We start from the raw sequence: 15901 nt of genomic DNA on the forward strand, positions 1-15901 counted from the left end.
AAACACAACTAAAAGCATACAAATTCAAGCCATCGGCTACGAGCCATTTAAATACACAATCAAACACCAATAAGAAAAAGCAGTACAGTCAGCGACGCTCAGTAGTTTCCGGGGCCGGTCTGCACTTGAAATATTAACGTTATCTTAAGGCGACAGGTAGTCGGCCCAACTATATCCGATCCGCCGGCAACCCAACCAAGAGACAGTCTAAGGACCCACCGACAATACAAGTTGCTTTCCACCGGACCAGTACACAAGGTACTCCAAAGCCGAAACGTAAAAGGCGTAGCCGCCCGCAACCAAGTAGGCATGAGCTGTCAAAACTACACACACGTGTTGGTCAGCGACAACACGGTGAGGAAAGGACACTGCGTGAATTTTACGTCAGCGGGCAGGGCAGGTAACCGGAATGCCAACGGCCACAAGGGAGAAAATTCCGCCGGTGCACTTGGACTTGAAATAATCCAAATAAAGTTAAATTTCACCGGGTGGTGGCCCCATTTTCGACAACGCGAACACTCGCTGTTGCTCAAGGAAATACCCCCAACAGCCAACCATGTAAACCAGCGGGACAGTGTGAACAGCCTTGCTTCGGTAATTAAATCACCACTCAACTTTGATGTAATGGGTCGGTGAGCCACGAACCTCGTAGTAATCGGAACAGCTCCCACGCACTCCGACACTGCGTAGAGACCGCCAGCGGGCCCGGCCCACCGCGCCGCGCGGAGGTTTCCTGGCTGATCCACAGCAACCGACCGACTCCGCACAGCCAGTACACCGACAACATTTAAAATAACTTGTCAGTCTAAATCACACAAACTACACACAGTTTCAGGAAAACGTGCACGAAAGACTAGACAATACTAACGGCAGCGACTGTGCGACAACAAGGACGTATCACGAGTCGGCACACGCGGGCAAACCATAAGCGATCGCCGGCCAACATACACGATACACGTCGTCCTACAAGATGACCGACCCACGACCTACCAAGGTGGTCCGCGTTCAAGTGACATGTAACGGCAAACGTCGGGCGAGTCATGGCTGTACGGACCTCACTGCAGCCGCGCCCCGACTGAATTTCTGCCGCGTCCTAAATCAAACAGTGCCAGGATCCGAACTACACTGCTAGCGCCTCCCAACTCACTGGCAGATGCTAACCAACTCCCAACACAGGACAACCGGGAAGTAATAGCAGTCAGCGAAGATAATACGTCAGGGCTTATATCGATAAGCGCCGCTGCTGCCGCTCACGGGCAGGCGAGGCGGCTGCTCAGTGACACCAGTAATTGAAATCAACATAACGAGGTGGTAGTAGAGTAAAAACAGGACATCAAATAAGATACGGCACGAACACGAGCCACGCGCGGCTCATGGAGCTCTTCAATAAATCACCCAATTTTTCTGAAATCGAAATCATTTCTCTGTCTATATATGTAAATCGGACCTTCGGATTTCGGTCACTTTTTCTTTTTGTCTTGCAGAGTATTTTCTATTCCACGTCAGAACTGTGAACTGTTCATTTCTGTGTTTACCAATAAACGTGTTTCGTTCATTGTACAATATGCTGTCCTTCCCAACACGTAAGGACAAAAGACGTAATACAAAATACGAAATGAAGCACTCACAGGGGGATGTGAAATCTGGGAGAAGCTGACCTCGCGGAAGGTCAGATTGGTTCCTGATGAAATGTAGGAATATGTGAGCCCGTACTTGCTCTGTGAGTCAAAGACAGAAAGGAGAAAATCTAACCTTCATGTATATTAATTGTAGGCGGAGAAAAAACATTTAACGATAGTATCTTGAAACATCCTTTAAAATTTTAAAGTCATAAAGCTACAGATAGTGAAACTTTATGAACAACTTGTACATTTATAGGAATTGAACGAAATGAAGGGGATGCAGCAAGGGAGAAAGCTATAAGACTGAACTATAACTTCTCCATGATGATATTTAATCTGTACGTTGAGCCATACAAATTAGTTAGGAAAGGAAATTAAAGTAAGAGGAGAAGTAATAATAACTATAATGTTTGTCGACGACATTTTAATTCTGTCACAACGTGCAAAGGGGTTTGAAGATGAACTGAGTGAAATGAATACCGCCTCAAAAAGAGGTAATATCAACACAGGTAAAGCAAATTGTAAGCAGCGAACTGAAATAAAATCATGCAGTGCTCTATGAATACGATTAGGTATGTTTTGCTATTTGAAGACAGAGATAACTGACCATGGCCGAAGTACAGAAAATATAAATAGCTGGAGAACCTTACCTAAAAATGAACTAAATTCTAATACCTTATTTAAGTGTTAGAAATTATTTCATGGAAGTATTTTTCCGAATTATAGTTTTAAGTGCAAGTGCAACGTGGATGGTAACCGTTATAGACAAATCGAAAATACAGATTTTGAAAGGAGATTCTAGAAATGGTTGGTGAACTTTTATTTTAGTAGTTAGTCTACTCACTGGTTTGATTAGGCCCGCCACGATTTCCTCTCCTGCGCAAAACTTTTCATTTCAGAGTAGAAGTTACCAGCAATGTCCACAATTACTTGCTGGATGTATTCCACCATCTTTCTTCCTCTAAAATGTTTACCCTCTACTACTACCTCTATTACGACGGCAGTTATTTCCCGATGTCTTAATAGATGTCCTATCATCCCGTTCCTTCTTCTAGTCAGTGGTTTCCATGTACTCCTTTCCTCGCTAATTATGCGGAATGCTTCCCCATTCCTTACCTTATCAGTCCACCTAATTTTCAACATTCATCGTAGCAGCACATCTCAAATCCTTCAATTCTCTTCTGTTCCGGTATTCCCATAGTGCATTTTCAGTATCTTACAACATTGTGTTCCAAACTTACATTCTCAAAAATTTCTTCCTCAAATTAAGTCCTATATTTGGTGCTAGTAGACTTCTCTTGGGCAGGAATGTCGTTTCCGACTGTGCTATGCTACTTCTTAATTCCTTCTTGCTACGTCCGACATGGGTTATTTTGCTGCCTAGGTAGCAGAATTCTTTAACTTCGTCTACTTTGTGACCCACAACTCCGATATTAAGTTTCCCACAGTTTTTATTTCTGCTATTTATCACTACCATATTATTTCTTTGATTTACTCTCAATGTATGTCATTTACTCATTAGAATCCATGTTATTTATTGATTAGACTGTTCATTCCATCTAACATATACTTAAATATTCTTCACTTGCAGTAAGGATAGCGATGTCGTCAGGGAATCTTTTCATTGTTTTTATTCTCACTCTCTCTTATTTTTGTCATCACGTATTCGGTTTATAGACAGAACAGTAGCAGTGAAGACTACATCCCTATCTTACACCTTTTTTAATCTGAGCACATCGTTCATGGTCTTGGGGTTCGAATTCCCTCTCGTTTGTTGTCCTTTTTCCCTACAGCTTACCCCTAGTTTTCTCAGAATTTCGGGTATTTCTTAAGTATTTCATAATGACGAACTCTTTTTCCATGTCGACTGATCCTATGAGCGTGTCTTGAATTTTCTGCAGTGTTATTTCCATCATTAACAGCAACGTCAGAACTGCATTTGCCTTTACCTTTCCGAGAGCCAAACTGATATAGCACATCCTCAATTTTCTCATCCGTTCTTGTGTAAATTATTGTATTCAGTAATTTGGATCCATATACTGTTAAGCTGATTGCGCGATAATTCTCGCACTTGTTGACTTTTGCGGTCTTCGAAGCTGTGTGGATAATGCTCATTCTAGAATTCTCACGGCATATCCCCAGCCTCATAGTTCCACACATTAATTCGAGAAGTCGTGTCGTTGCCACTTCCTGGACATATACTGAAACGACATGAGGACCATTCTCAGTATATATATATATATATATAAGAAAAGAAAAGCATGGAAGCTCATTTACAGACATTATCGAACATTTAGGTCAAATAAGGTGCCACAAGTAGAAAAATGTCGTCCTATTCAAATTAAATGTTTCCATTTGTTTTGGTTTGCAAATTGATTTGATATTGGTGTTTTGTATCTAGTTGGCACTCATTCCTTGCCTTATGTGCACCACCTAACTGATGGAATATCAAGAACAGCTAAAATTTCGCACCAAAACGAATCGAAAGATAACGTAAAAATGCTGCTTTCTCATGACTGTGGTACCATTCTCTAAATAAATACTTGGTAATAGCTTTTATCGGAAACTAATTGTGGAGCGCAGAAACAATATAAAACGATAGCATACTAAGTGAAGGAACGTCGCATTCTGGAATATACCGACAGGGATTTGGAGCCGTGCCGACTCGAGTGCCTTGGCCATGTGTGCTAGTTTTCTTCTCTGAGGATCCATGGCTCAGGCAACTCACCACGCAAGTGCATGTCAGCAATGTAACACGTTGCATTGTCCTGCTGGTAGATGGTATTGTGTCGAGGAAAAACAAACTGCATTTACGGGGAGACATGTTACGCAAGGACAGGTACATAGACGTATTGATCCACTGTGTCTTCCGGAATGATGAGATCACCTCCGTCCTGGAGCCTTCCGAGGATTGTGGCAGTGTGTTCGCAAACGACGTTTCACGCCGCACACGCCAACGGCCATCTACCATCTGAAAAGGCCAGTTGACATCTAGTTGCGGTATTGGCGTAACATATTGCAGCCTTCGTCGACGATGAACACACTCAGTCCGGCCGGAGTGGCCGTGCGGTTCTAGGCGCTAAAGTCTGGAATCGGGCTACCGCTACGGTCGCAGGTTCGAATCCTGCCTCGGGCATGGATGTGTGCGATGTTCTAGTTCTAGGCGACTGATGACCTCAGAAGTTAAGTCGCATAGTGCTCAGAGCCATTTGAACCATTTTTTTGTACACTCTCAGCATTGATGCATCAACCAGGCGCCTCCTGCAGAGGCCCATTCGCAGTAGCATTCACTGAACTGTCATTGAGGAGACACTGTTGGTAGCCCCTTCGTCCATCTGGACGGTCAGTTGTCTATTCGCTTGTACACATCTACGCAGCCACCGTTCACCCCGGTTGTCTAGACCTGTGGTGTACCACAGTTGCCTCGACTCTGATTTTGGATAACACCATTTTGCTACGCATGGTATACTTTAATCAAGGTTGCACACGAACAGTTTACAAACTTAGTCATGTCAAAATGTTTACAAGCTTCGACCGAAAGCTAACGATCATGTCCATTTGGATGTCAGGTGAAACGCTCCGTTTCCACATTAAGACAACGACTGCACTGTTTTCAGCTTCTCCACGACACGCTTTATATACCCTTCTTTGCTAGTACTGTCATCTGCCGCCTGTGAGTGGTTATCGCACGTTTACGTAGAAAATAGACATTTGTCACCTTAATGTGACTACACCAGGTACTTCGAGCAGAAGTGAATAAATAAATAAAAATTACGTTTAGGACGGAATAATTTTCAAAACTTTTATATCTATTTATTTAATACGAATTGTTCGGACTTCTAACGTTAAATATCGATTCTTGATTGGTTTTAAAAGGTCGTTAACAAGTGCTGAATTATAAATTTGTGTTTATATATATTAATATTTACTTTTATATTGAAATATATATGCCTCTCACAGGTTTGGACACATTACCGTTGTCACCTTAACTCTTTCAGTAAGTGCTGTGGTGACGTGAGCAGAAAGCGTACGAGACACATTTTTTAAAAATTGTTTGGTGACTTAATCACTTTTCTTAAGCGTGTACTGTCACTTGTAGGATGCAATTTTCTTTTTCTTTTTTGCGAGGTATATTTGTCATCGTTCTTTAATGTTCTTCGAAGTTCTTTAATTAACATAAAATCAGAAGGTGCATCATTCTTGCGGACACTGTTCATGGATTTAATTTATCTTGAGTATTATTTTTTATCTAGGCAGATGATTTCTTTCATTCCTACACCACCGAATGCTACGACGTTTTGATTGCGAAAAAAATTCTCTATAATAGAACGCTAGTTGTAAACACATAACAGTGGCGACAGGGGATAACAGAGTGCTGTCAACAATAATGATTTAACAATGCCAAAATGGTTGAACATTTTGATTCGTTTGCTCCTGCAGACTTGTTTCAGTCGATAAAAATGAAAAAATAATAACCTAAGTCATTCGCAAAATAACAATAGTCTGAGTCATTTTCATTCATTCCCTTGTTCCCACTGAGTGGTCTGATTCAAAAGAATCAATGAATAGTCCAAGTGCGAGCAACACTGCAACTAACCGAGTCAACTATTTTCAGTCTGTTGTTCCCATCATTCTATGGAACAACTTAGCTAAACGTGGAATTTAACGCGTTTTGAAGGCAACTGCCAACAGCTGTCAAGTATGTCATGAATTACACAACACATAGCTGCTGTGTGTCCTTTATTATCAGTACCTTTTTCCACGTCTGTAAACGTAGCTGCAACTTTACAATTTAAACAAATTTAGGCATAGAAGTTTATTGTGCTAAATCCTCTGTTGACATGTCTGTCTATGTAAGAGTCTATATATGGCGTAATTTGAACAATTAGTGAACTTACATTAGCTGAACATTTCATTCAGCGTGATTTCAGTCCACTTAGTCTCTATGTCTGTAAAAATCTTCAGTTGGTCATGTATCACACTTAAGTGCCGCTTTAGTGCTTTATGTGAGAAACGGATATAATTATTTGTCGATGAAATTGAGACTGTTACATCTGTTATGCTGCACAAAAATGGTTCAAATGGTTCTGAGCACTATGGGACTTAACATCCATGGTCATCAGTCCCCTAGAACTTAGAACTACTTAAACCTAAATAATCTAAGGACAGCACACAACACACAGCCATCACGAGGCAGAGAAAAACCCTGACTCCGCCGGGAATCGAACACGGGAACCCGGGCGTGGGAAGCGAGAACGCTACCGCACGACCATGAGATGCGGGCTAATGCTGTACAGATTTAGACAGTTTGGTAGGCGTACGTTGCATGTATCTGTACCGTCTGTCACATAAAATTACTGTACTGTGGAGGCACTACACATGTGAATGTGGCCGGCCGTTGGGGCCGAGCGGTTCTAGGCGCTTCAGTCTGGAACCGCGCGATGGCTACGGTCGCAGGTTCGAATCCTGCCTCGGGCGTGGATGTGTGTGATGTCTTTAGGATAGTTAGGTTTAAGTAGTTCTGAGTTCTAGGGGACTGATGACCTCAGATGTTGAGTCCGATAGTGCTCAGAGCCATTTGAACCATTTGTGAATGAGACAAAAATTCGTTTCACACAAGTGGCTATGAGTACGTGTAAGCCACTAACTCTATGCATTTTGTTATCCGTCACAGTAACTGTGACTGTAACAAACAGCTGTTAGGTGCAGCATATAGAGCACCTGTTAAGATGGCAATACGTACTCGCAGCAGACATATCGCAGTAGACGACACACAGTACTAATCGTAAGATTGTAGTCACTGTCCACGTTTGTAGAGACCTCCATGACAATATTTGGCTCTACCATTAAACAATGATCAGCGGTGCAGTCTCATGTGAGTGGTATGAAACCATTCACAGCTTTAACGCCGATTACAGTTTCGGCATGAACGAGTACACTTAATAGCAAGGTTTTTATAGACTGACTTACATTACGATGTGATAACAGGTAACTCTGTACAAATACCATTTAGGTATTTGTGGTAAGTGGTTTTCGTAGCGAGTCGAATCACTGTATTATGGTATACTTTTATGTTTAGTGCATTATTCATGATTTTATCACCTTAGGATAACGATTTTGTATTTATTCCAACATGATGCCGTGAATACTTTTACGAGGGTTGGAACTTAAAATAGTGGCAACTATTTACTGACAACCAACACAAAAGCGTTACATGTTTCCACCTGTTACTGTCCTTCTAAGTAGTCACCAGCATTGTGTACAACCCTTTGCCAGCGATGTGGAAGGCGTAGTATACCGTTCGCAGGGCCTGTTCTGTTGATGGTGCGAATGGAGCGGTCTACTGCCTATCGAATCTCTGGAACAGTTCTGAAGCGAATGCCACGAGGTGGTTCCTTCATCTTCGGAATCAAATCAAAGTGACAAGGACTGATGTCCGGGTACCATGGTGGATGGTACAGTACTACGCAGACCCATCGACCGAAAAGAGCAGCCACAGCTTGCGCTGTATGCGCCCGCCCATTGTCGTGGAAAATGGTGGGTGGGTTGTGCAGAAAGTCTCGCCGCTTCTTTCGCCAAGCTGGTCGCAGGTGGTGCTCCAAGAACGAACACTAATATTGTGCATTGATGGTCTGCTGTGGAGGAACGTAATGAGTTAGGATAACACCATCACAGCCGTATGCGAGAATCACCATAACTCATACCATACTGAGGCTCTGGCGCACTTTCGACTGTCGTGGCACCCATAATGACGCCATTTGCTGGATTGGCGTTTCAGTTTTGGCTCGTACGATGTGGCCCTTGTCTCATCCAGTGTTACGACACGGCGTAAGAAAGCCTCTCCTTCGCGCTCATAGCGTGCCAAGTGCGTCTGAGCAGCGTCGTAACGCTTCCATTCCTGCACTTCCGTGAAGTCCGGCGGAACCGATCGTGATGCTATTTTTCGCTTGCCCAGGCGTTCCTTCAGGATGCGAAACACAGTCGTATGCGCTAATCCGGTTTCGAGGGCTAGCTCAAAAATCGTATGGCGTCGATGACTGTCTACTAAAGCGGCAACAGCATGCACTTATTCTTCAGAGACGCTAGGATGACCTGCCCAATGCATGTCTGCTACAGTTTGCCGACCTTCGTTGAAGGCTTTTATCCAACGTGCCACTGTTCTGTATGGCAATGCCGATTCACCGCACTCCTCTTGAAAACCCTGATGATACTGTCGTACAGTACGACCTCTGGCACATGTAATCTTGGTCCAACTTCTTTGTTCCTGTTTCGAAAACATAGTGACAGCGTTACGTTAGACCGCTCGCTCACAAGCGGCTTTGTCTGCCTCGACTGTGCGCAAGCCGGTGACGTGGGACGGGCGAGTCCATTTGCTCGAAGGTAAGGTAAGTATGTCAACAACGTGTACTATCAGCGATAATACTAGATTCAATTGCTTAGTGTCTCCACAGAAGTGTTGCCACTATTTAAGTTCCAACATACGTATGTGCGAATGTGACGTTCCATTATGTGTGTGTTGCTGTTAATATTTGCACCAGTTTGATGATTCGTGACAGTTTAGGTCTGTAAGGTTACTTATGTATTGTATTATTTGGTAAACAGGAATATGTCGATGGTCAGACGATAAAAGTTGGTTGCATAAATACAGTATTTTACCAGCAGTTCCAGGTGGTAATATGAAATCTTTGAATGCATAAGAGCTGTGGGGCACAACCTACTGGTACAAAACTATGAATGATCCAGGAACAGTTTCGTTATGGAGGTAAGTGTATCGAGGAAGCGGGCGGTAAAAATTGTAGAGGGAGACGAAGACTTCAAGACGATGTAGTTTGTAATGGTTATGCAGAGGTGGAGAAAATGATGAGGAAAGGATGGAATACCATGGAGAGCTAACAAGAGCTCGGACTTGGACCACAACGATAACAAGTAAATGTTGTGAGTGTATCGGCCTTAAAGCTACGACGGGTGTTTGTAAGAAATACAACACTTTTTTTCTTGACCACTTACAGTTGAGAAAACGCGGAATTTGTTTTGGGACATCGTGGAACTATTTCCGCTTCCGCCTCAGTAGTTCAACGAAACTCCAGTGGGTGGCGATGCAACACGTAGCCTTGAAAATGCTGTTTGTAACAGAGGTACGTTCCAAGCAGAAAGCTGTCACTGAGTTTCCTGTGGAGGAAAAACCGAGCCTCGCAGATATTCATAGGCGCCTGCAGATTGCCTACTGAGACCTGGCAGTTAACAAATGCACGGTGAGCCGTTGGGCGAGGCGTCTGTCATCATCGTGATAGGGTCGCGCAAACCTGTCCGATTTCCTGCTCGCAGGCCCGCCACCAACAACTGTGACTCTTGCAATATTTCCACGTCCGGACACTCTCATTCGAGCTGATAGAAGGTTCACAGTCAAACACCTTCTCCACGATAACTCAGGGTGTCACACAAGTTTCCGCAAGCGAGAGGTGCTCCCAAATTTCTTTGGCGTGTTCAACGCGGGAATTAGTACGTGGATGATGGAGAGGTTATCGATGCAGCATGATGTTGGCTCAACCTGTAGAACGGTACCATGTGGACACACGAAACCTCACACTAAGGTGGCGTAAGACCGTCGCATCCAACGGAGATTATGATGAAAAATAGAGCTTTGTAGCCAAAAGAGTCGAGAACAATATGTTGTACTAGAGTCCTAAAGAAAAACCTGCATTCAGAAAAAAAGTGTTGCATTACATATTCACCGCCCATCGTATATTGAATTCGATTAACACACCTTTGGAATAGGTCAGACTGTTGTGCGAAGGGTCATGACACGGTGGCCATTGCTGCCTACAGGTGGAGGACGCGTCGGTACGCCTGGTCTGAAGACAAAGCCGTGGGGTCGGGCGGGCGGGCGGCCAGGAGGGCACTGTGCAAAGAGCTGCGGCCTGGCTCTCGTCGCGCCGTCGTCGCTTGTCGCGGCCAGATCGATAGTCGCGGCGGCGGGAAGCGTGGCGCGGGGGCGTAGGAGGCGGCGGAGGCGGCGAGGCTGGGCACACCCTCGGCCGTGGCCTGGGGTCGCCATCGCCACCCCAGAGCCGAGTACGGTCACCGGACGCCCCCGTGATCCAGTAGCCTCAAGCGCACCCGCTTGCTGTAGGCGGCCAGTCAGCCCGACCTCATGTAGTTGACGATCTACAGGAGATATATTTTGCTGTGACTTATCTTCTTGAGTGGAGGCGCTAAACTGTATTTCATGACGCATGTTCCGAGCTCGGAATTACTTGTGCGTAGCGAGACTGGTCGTGACTTGAAACTTACAGGCAGATTAAAACTGTGTGCCGGACCGAGACTCGAACTCGGGAGCTTGACCTTTCGCGAGCAAGTTCTCTACCAATTGAGCTACCCAAGCACGACACACGTCCCGTCCTCACAGCTTCACTTCTGCCAGAATCTCGTCTCCTTCCTGTGAGGAAGGAGCGTGAGTCTTGTTTGGGTAGCTCAGTTGGTAGAGTACATTCCAGCGAAAGGCATAGGTCCCAAGTTCGAGTCTCGGTGCGGCTCACAGTTTTAATCTGCCAGGAAGTTTTATACTACCGCACACTCCCCCGCACAGTGAAAATCTCATTCAGGCAGTGACTTCTTTTTGTCCAACGTAATCACAGGTGATGGACCATGGGTTCATCAATTCGAAACAGAAACAAAATGGCAGTCCTCGGAGTGACACCACACCACCTCTAGTCCGAAGAACAAGTTCAAAGTCGCACTCTTAGACAGTAAAGTCATGGCGACGACTTTAAGAGACTCTGAGGATGTTAATTTGTTTTATGTCTTCCGTCATGGTTCAACCATGTACTGTGTAATGTATTGTTCTAACATCAGAAAACGGAAGATACGATTTCAGCTTGTTCTTCGCCACGCAAGATCTCATGTAAGACTGTGCACCCGGGAGAAGCCCAAAAATTTTCATTGGACTGGTCTGCCTCATCTCGCCCATTCCGACTTCCAACTTGGCTCAGTGAAGGATGCTCTCCGTGGGAAGGGCTACTTTGATGATGACGAACTTATTGATCCAGCAATATTGGTTCCGACGTACACCATTGGATTGGTACTATGCCGACATACAGGCCATACTACAACGTGGCGTAAAGCCGTCGCGTTGAACGGAAACTATTTTGAGAAATAGGGTTTTGTAGCCAGTTGTAGGCGGAATAATATGACATATTGTAATCTAGATTAAAAACAGTTTGCTTCTACAAAAAAGTGTCACATTACTTTCTGAACGTCCTTCGTATATAAACACACACAAGAGCCCTAGTTTAACGTAGGGCGTCCAGGACATATACTGTATGTAATTCAGGACAACACATCTTGAACTTAAAGTGGTTCTTCCAGTTAGACATTCATACAAAGAACAACACTAAATGAGCTGTCTAAGGCGCTGCAGTCATAGACTGTGCGGCTGGTCCCGGCGGAGGTTCGAGTCCTGCCTCGGGCATGGATGTGTGTGTTTTTCAGAATAATTTAGCTTAAGTAGTATGTAAGCGTAGGGACTGATGACCTTAGCAGTTAAGTCCCCTAAGATTTCACACACATTTGAACATTTTGGAACAACACTAAATAATACACATCTCTGGTCAAGCGCACAACAGAAGTTCCCATCGAAAACCACAATGACGTTTGTATCTCTGTTTTGGGACCCACACCACTGGTAGAATTCACTTGTGTACAAGCAGTCCAGTCTTGAAGAACGACGTCAGGTGTCATCGACGCGTGCTGCTCGTAAACTGTTGCCTGAGTGATGATAATTAGCTGCTACTAGCCGCTAGCTCGAATCCGACTTCTACATCAGGCTTTCCCACCGCTGGCACCCAACTTGTGTCTTTCTCTGCTGTAGGACTGTAGTGACTACTTTTCCTGCTCACTGCTTTCTTTGCTTATCTCCACAGGCTGATGGCCTTTCCTCGTCTGCTCCTCGAGCCGACACCGGAATACGTGGCTTGCACTGCTTATGGGACGCGCGGTACCAAGAACACCTTCTGCTGTGTGCAAGAAAATTCCAGGCGTTAGTCCCTTGTCCCCACTAGAATTAAGTCCATCTTGCGACGCCACTCGCTTTTCAAGCCCGACTGTTTCGTCTGATTCCTCCACAGGACGAGTAAAAACTCTTACGGCACGTGTGTTAAGTCTGCCCAAGGTTTCACTGAGGTCATCCTCAGCCTAGCCCGCGTTGGCGCTGACAGCTGGTCGCAACGCTGTCGCAGCCCCCTAGGCGACAGCGACGCCACACATCATTCGACAAAAAAATGCACGCTACTGTATCGCTACATCATAGTGCCTAATACGAGGGCTGTTCGGAAAGTAAGGTCCAATAATCAGCCGCGAAATGAAAACCACAGTGAAATCATTTTTTTCGCAACAGTTACCCACACCTTCTAGCTATCTCTCTAAATAGTAAATAGTCTCCGTCCCCCCCCCCCCCCCCCCGACTTAGACATTTGTCGTGGCGCTGTACAAACTTTCCAGTACCCTCGTCACAGCAAGCAATTTTCCGCCATTTTTCTACGATGGTCTGCATTTCGTTGTTTGTGCCGAAATGTTGTCTCCGTAGCCAGTGGTTCATGTGAGCAGAATTGAACAACGGACTGTTTTGTGGGTGCCGGCTGCTGTGGCCGAGCGGTTCTAGGCACTTCAGTCCGGAACCGTGGTACTGCTACGGTCGCTGGTTCGAATCCTGCCTCGGGCATGGATGTCCTTAGGTTGGTTAGGTTTAGGTAGTTTCAAGTTCTCGAAGACTGATGACCTCAGATGTTAAGTCCCATAGTGTTCAGAGCCATTTGAACCTTTTTATGTGGGTGATGAAACACTTTCCATCGAGAACGGTGCATTAACGTCTCCATTGCCGCTGCAGAATGCGGCTGAAAATTGTCTTGAAGAAAGAAACGCATGACATTTATGTTATGTGGGCTGCATAGATTCAGATGAAATCTCTCACCGGATCCACGTACTTCGGGGGAGACACTGTTGTTTTAGGCATTTCCACATGATCACTTTACGCTCTGAACTGAAAAGAGTGATGTGGAGCGATCGACAGGCACACTAAATACACTGCCCAACACATCTGTGTGAAGTTCCATCGGATTTTCACAGAGGTTTCCATTTTTGAGCCTAATCGGTCCTTACTTTCCAAATATGCCTCGTATGTTCCAAAATGCAGCGTATAAAACTGGATTTTCGGTTGTTCATGCCTCGGCTTCTATCGGAGATAAATGAATAGGGTCGAGTGGTTTGGATAGACCTTGGGCTAGGGACCATATGTATTCCCAGCGAAAGTATCATCTTTGTATCACTAGAATACATTTGATGGCAAAGTATCAATATTACGCTCTCCCTTGTGCTTAGGCAAATGGAGCAAGTCGGTTGGCTCTTTTTGCATTTGATGTGGTCAACGGTGAGCCTGATGGGACTTACGGAAGTACTATAAGTTCATGGACGTTTCCTCGAAAAATCCCACAAAAAGAGTTTTTGCGATATTATCTCTGTCACCAAGAGAATAAAACCAAGCCTCAAGGCATTTATCTAGAAGAGTCATCTCCCGGTTTTCAAAATTCTGTATCCTTAGGGCGAGAAAACTTATTCTTTTTGTACCAAAACCCTCTCGCCTATTCCAAGACGTCTATGCATAGCTTATTACTGTAATTTTTACGATTTCGGTCTCGAATAACCTTGAAAATATTCATCGGATCTTTATCCGTTTTCGAGATACGAGAGGTACAAAATTACGATATTTGTACACTTCCAATCCTATGTGAGGCGAATACATAGTTTGTAAATTGACGTAGCACTGAGAAATGAAATTACCAGCTGGGAACACTATGTTGTAATACTGAGGCACATGAGAAAATTTTTCACGTAAAATATAATCTCAAGGGTAAAATTAGTTTTATATTATTTCAGTTTCACATAAGTAAACTACCTAAATATTACTGACCTATACTAACTGCTGCAACAGGGAAAAGAAGGGAACAATCAGAAAATTGCTCCTATCGGAGCACAAAAAATTTTAATGGCTTCCTGTTTATTTAAAGGAGTCTGACTGAAGTGTGGGCAACCAGCGGACTGGCTCTACCCTCCGCACTACCTTTAAAAAATTTTCCAAAATCTTTGGCATGCGAACATATTCGCACTTCTTATGCTGAGAGAGAAGGCAGCTGCAGTGTGAAAGAGACGGAAAAGTGGTAGTGTGAGACAAGTGGCACTGGATCATAGTTGACAGCGACAGAAGAGTGCTAGGAAAAGAGCGAGAGGGACAGTGCCCCAGGAGGAGTGGAGAAATAAAGAGAAAGTGAAAGTGGGTAAGAGCAGTGATAATGACAATGACAACGACGAACAGAGACATAGGAGTGTGAGAAGGGACAGTAGCAGTAGGAAAAAAGGAAGGAGATATTAGCAGTAAGAGTGAGCAAGAGTGAGTTGGTGACAGTGAGACAGATAGAACGAAGGGGACTGCGGCTGTAACACAGGAGCACTGAGAGACAGAAAGCGGTAATGACAATGTGCTAGGCTGAATGAGTGACTGAGAAGAGGGAACTGGGTGTGGATGGGCATGAGCAACTTACAGCGATGGCCTAGTGAGCTTATGGGAGTTTGAAGTGAGTTGTATGTTAAAAAAGCGCGCATTTTCACACGCCAAAATTTTTGGGAATTTTTTTAAAGGTACTGAGGAAGTATAATGTGGCAGCTTGTACCCCACGTTCGAGTCGCAGTCTTTTAAACAAACAGGAACATATTCGCATTTTTTTCCACTGGTATATATAATACACATGGAACGAGGGTGTGGGGAGCAGGTGCTGGAATCCTGCACAGCTGCTTATGGTCAGCTTAGTGGAACTGGTTAGCCGTTGCCATTTTCCGGAATGTAATGGGGTATCAGATGTGTATCTATATCCTCTGTATTACTGAAATGAGTTTTCGCAGAATATAGTATAGGTTTTGTGTTGTTATGGATGAAGGGGAGGGAGAGGATGAAATCCAGTGCCAGCACATAGCATATTCCTAGCGAAAAGCACCAATGGGTCCTCAGAGCTTCACGTCCGCATAACAAGAATGTATCACCATCAACAGTGTGTAATGTTCTCATTCCCTGACATACTGCTAAGAGATTTGGACGTTGGTGCAAAGACTGGTTATCATAAACTTTACACCACCACCTTTCCTGCTCTTGAACACAAAATAGTAGCAGTCCACCGCGAAGGTTCGAACCGGCTTGTCTCCGAAGCAAACTGCGCAGTACAGGTTTGCGTTAGCGA

This window comes from Schistocerca cancellata, chromosome 7 (genome assembly GCF_023864275.1).
Source record: "Schistocerca cancellata isolate TAMUIC-IGC-003103 chromosome 7, iqSchCanc2.1, whole genome shotgun sequence".
In the NCBI taxonomy this organism is placed as follows: Eukaryota; Metazoa; Arthropoda; class Insecta; order Orthoptera; family Acrididae; genus Schistocerca; species Schistocerca cancellata.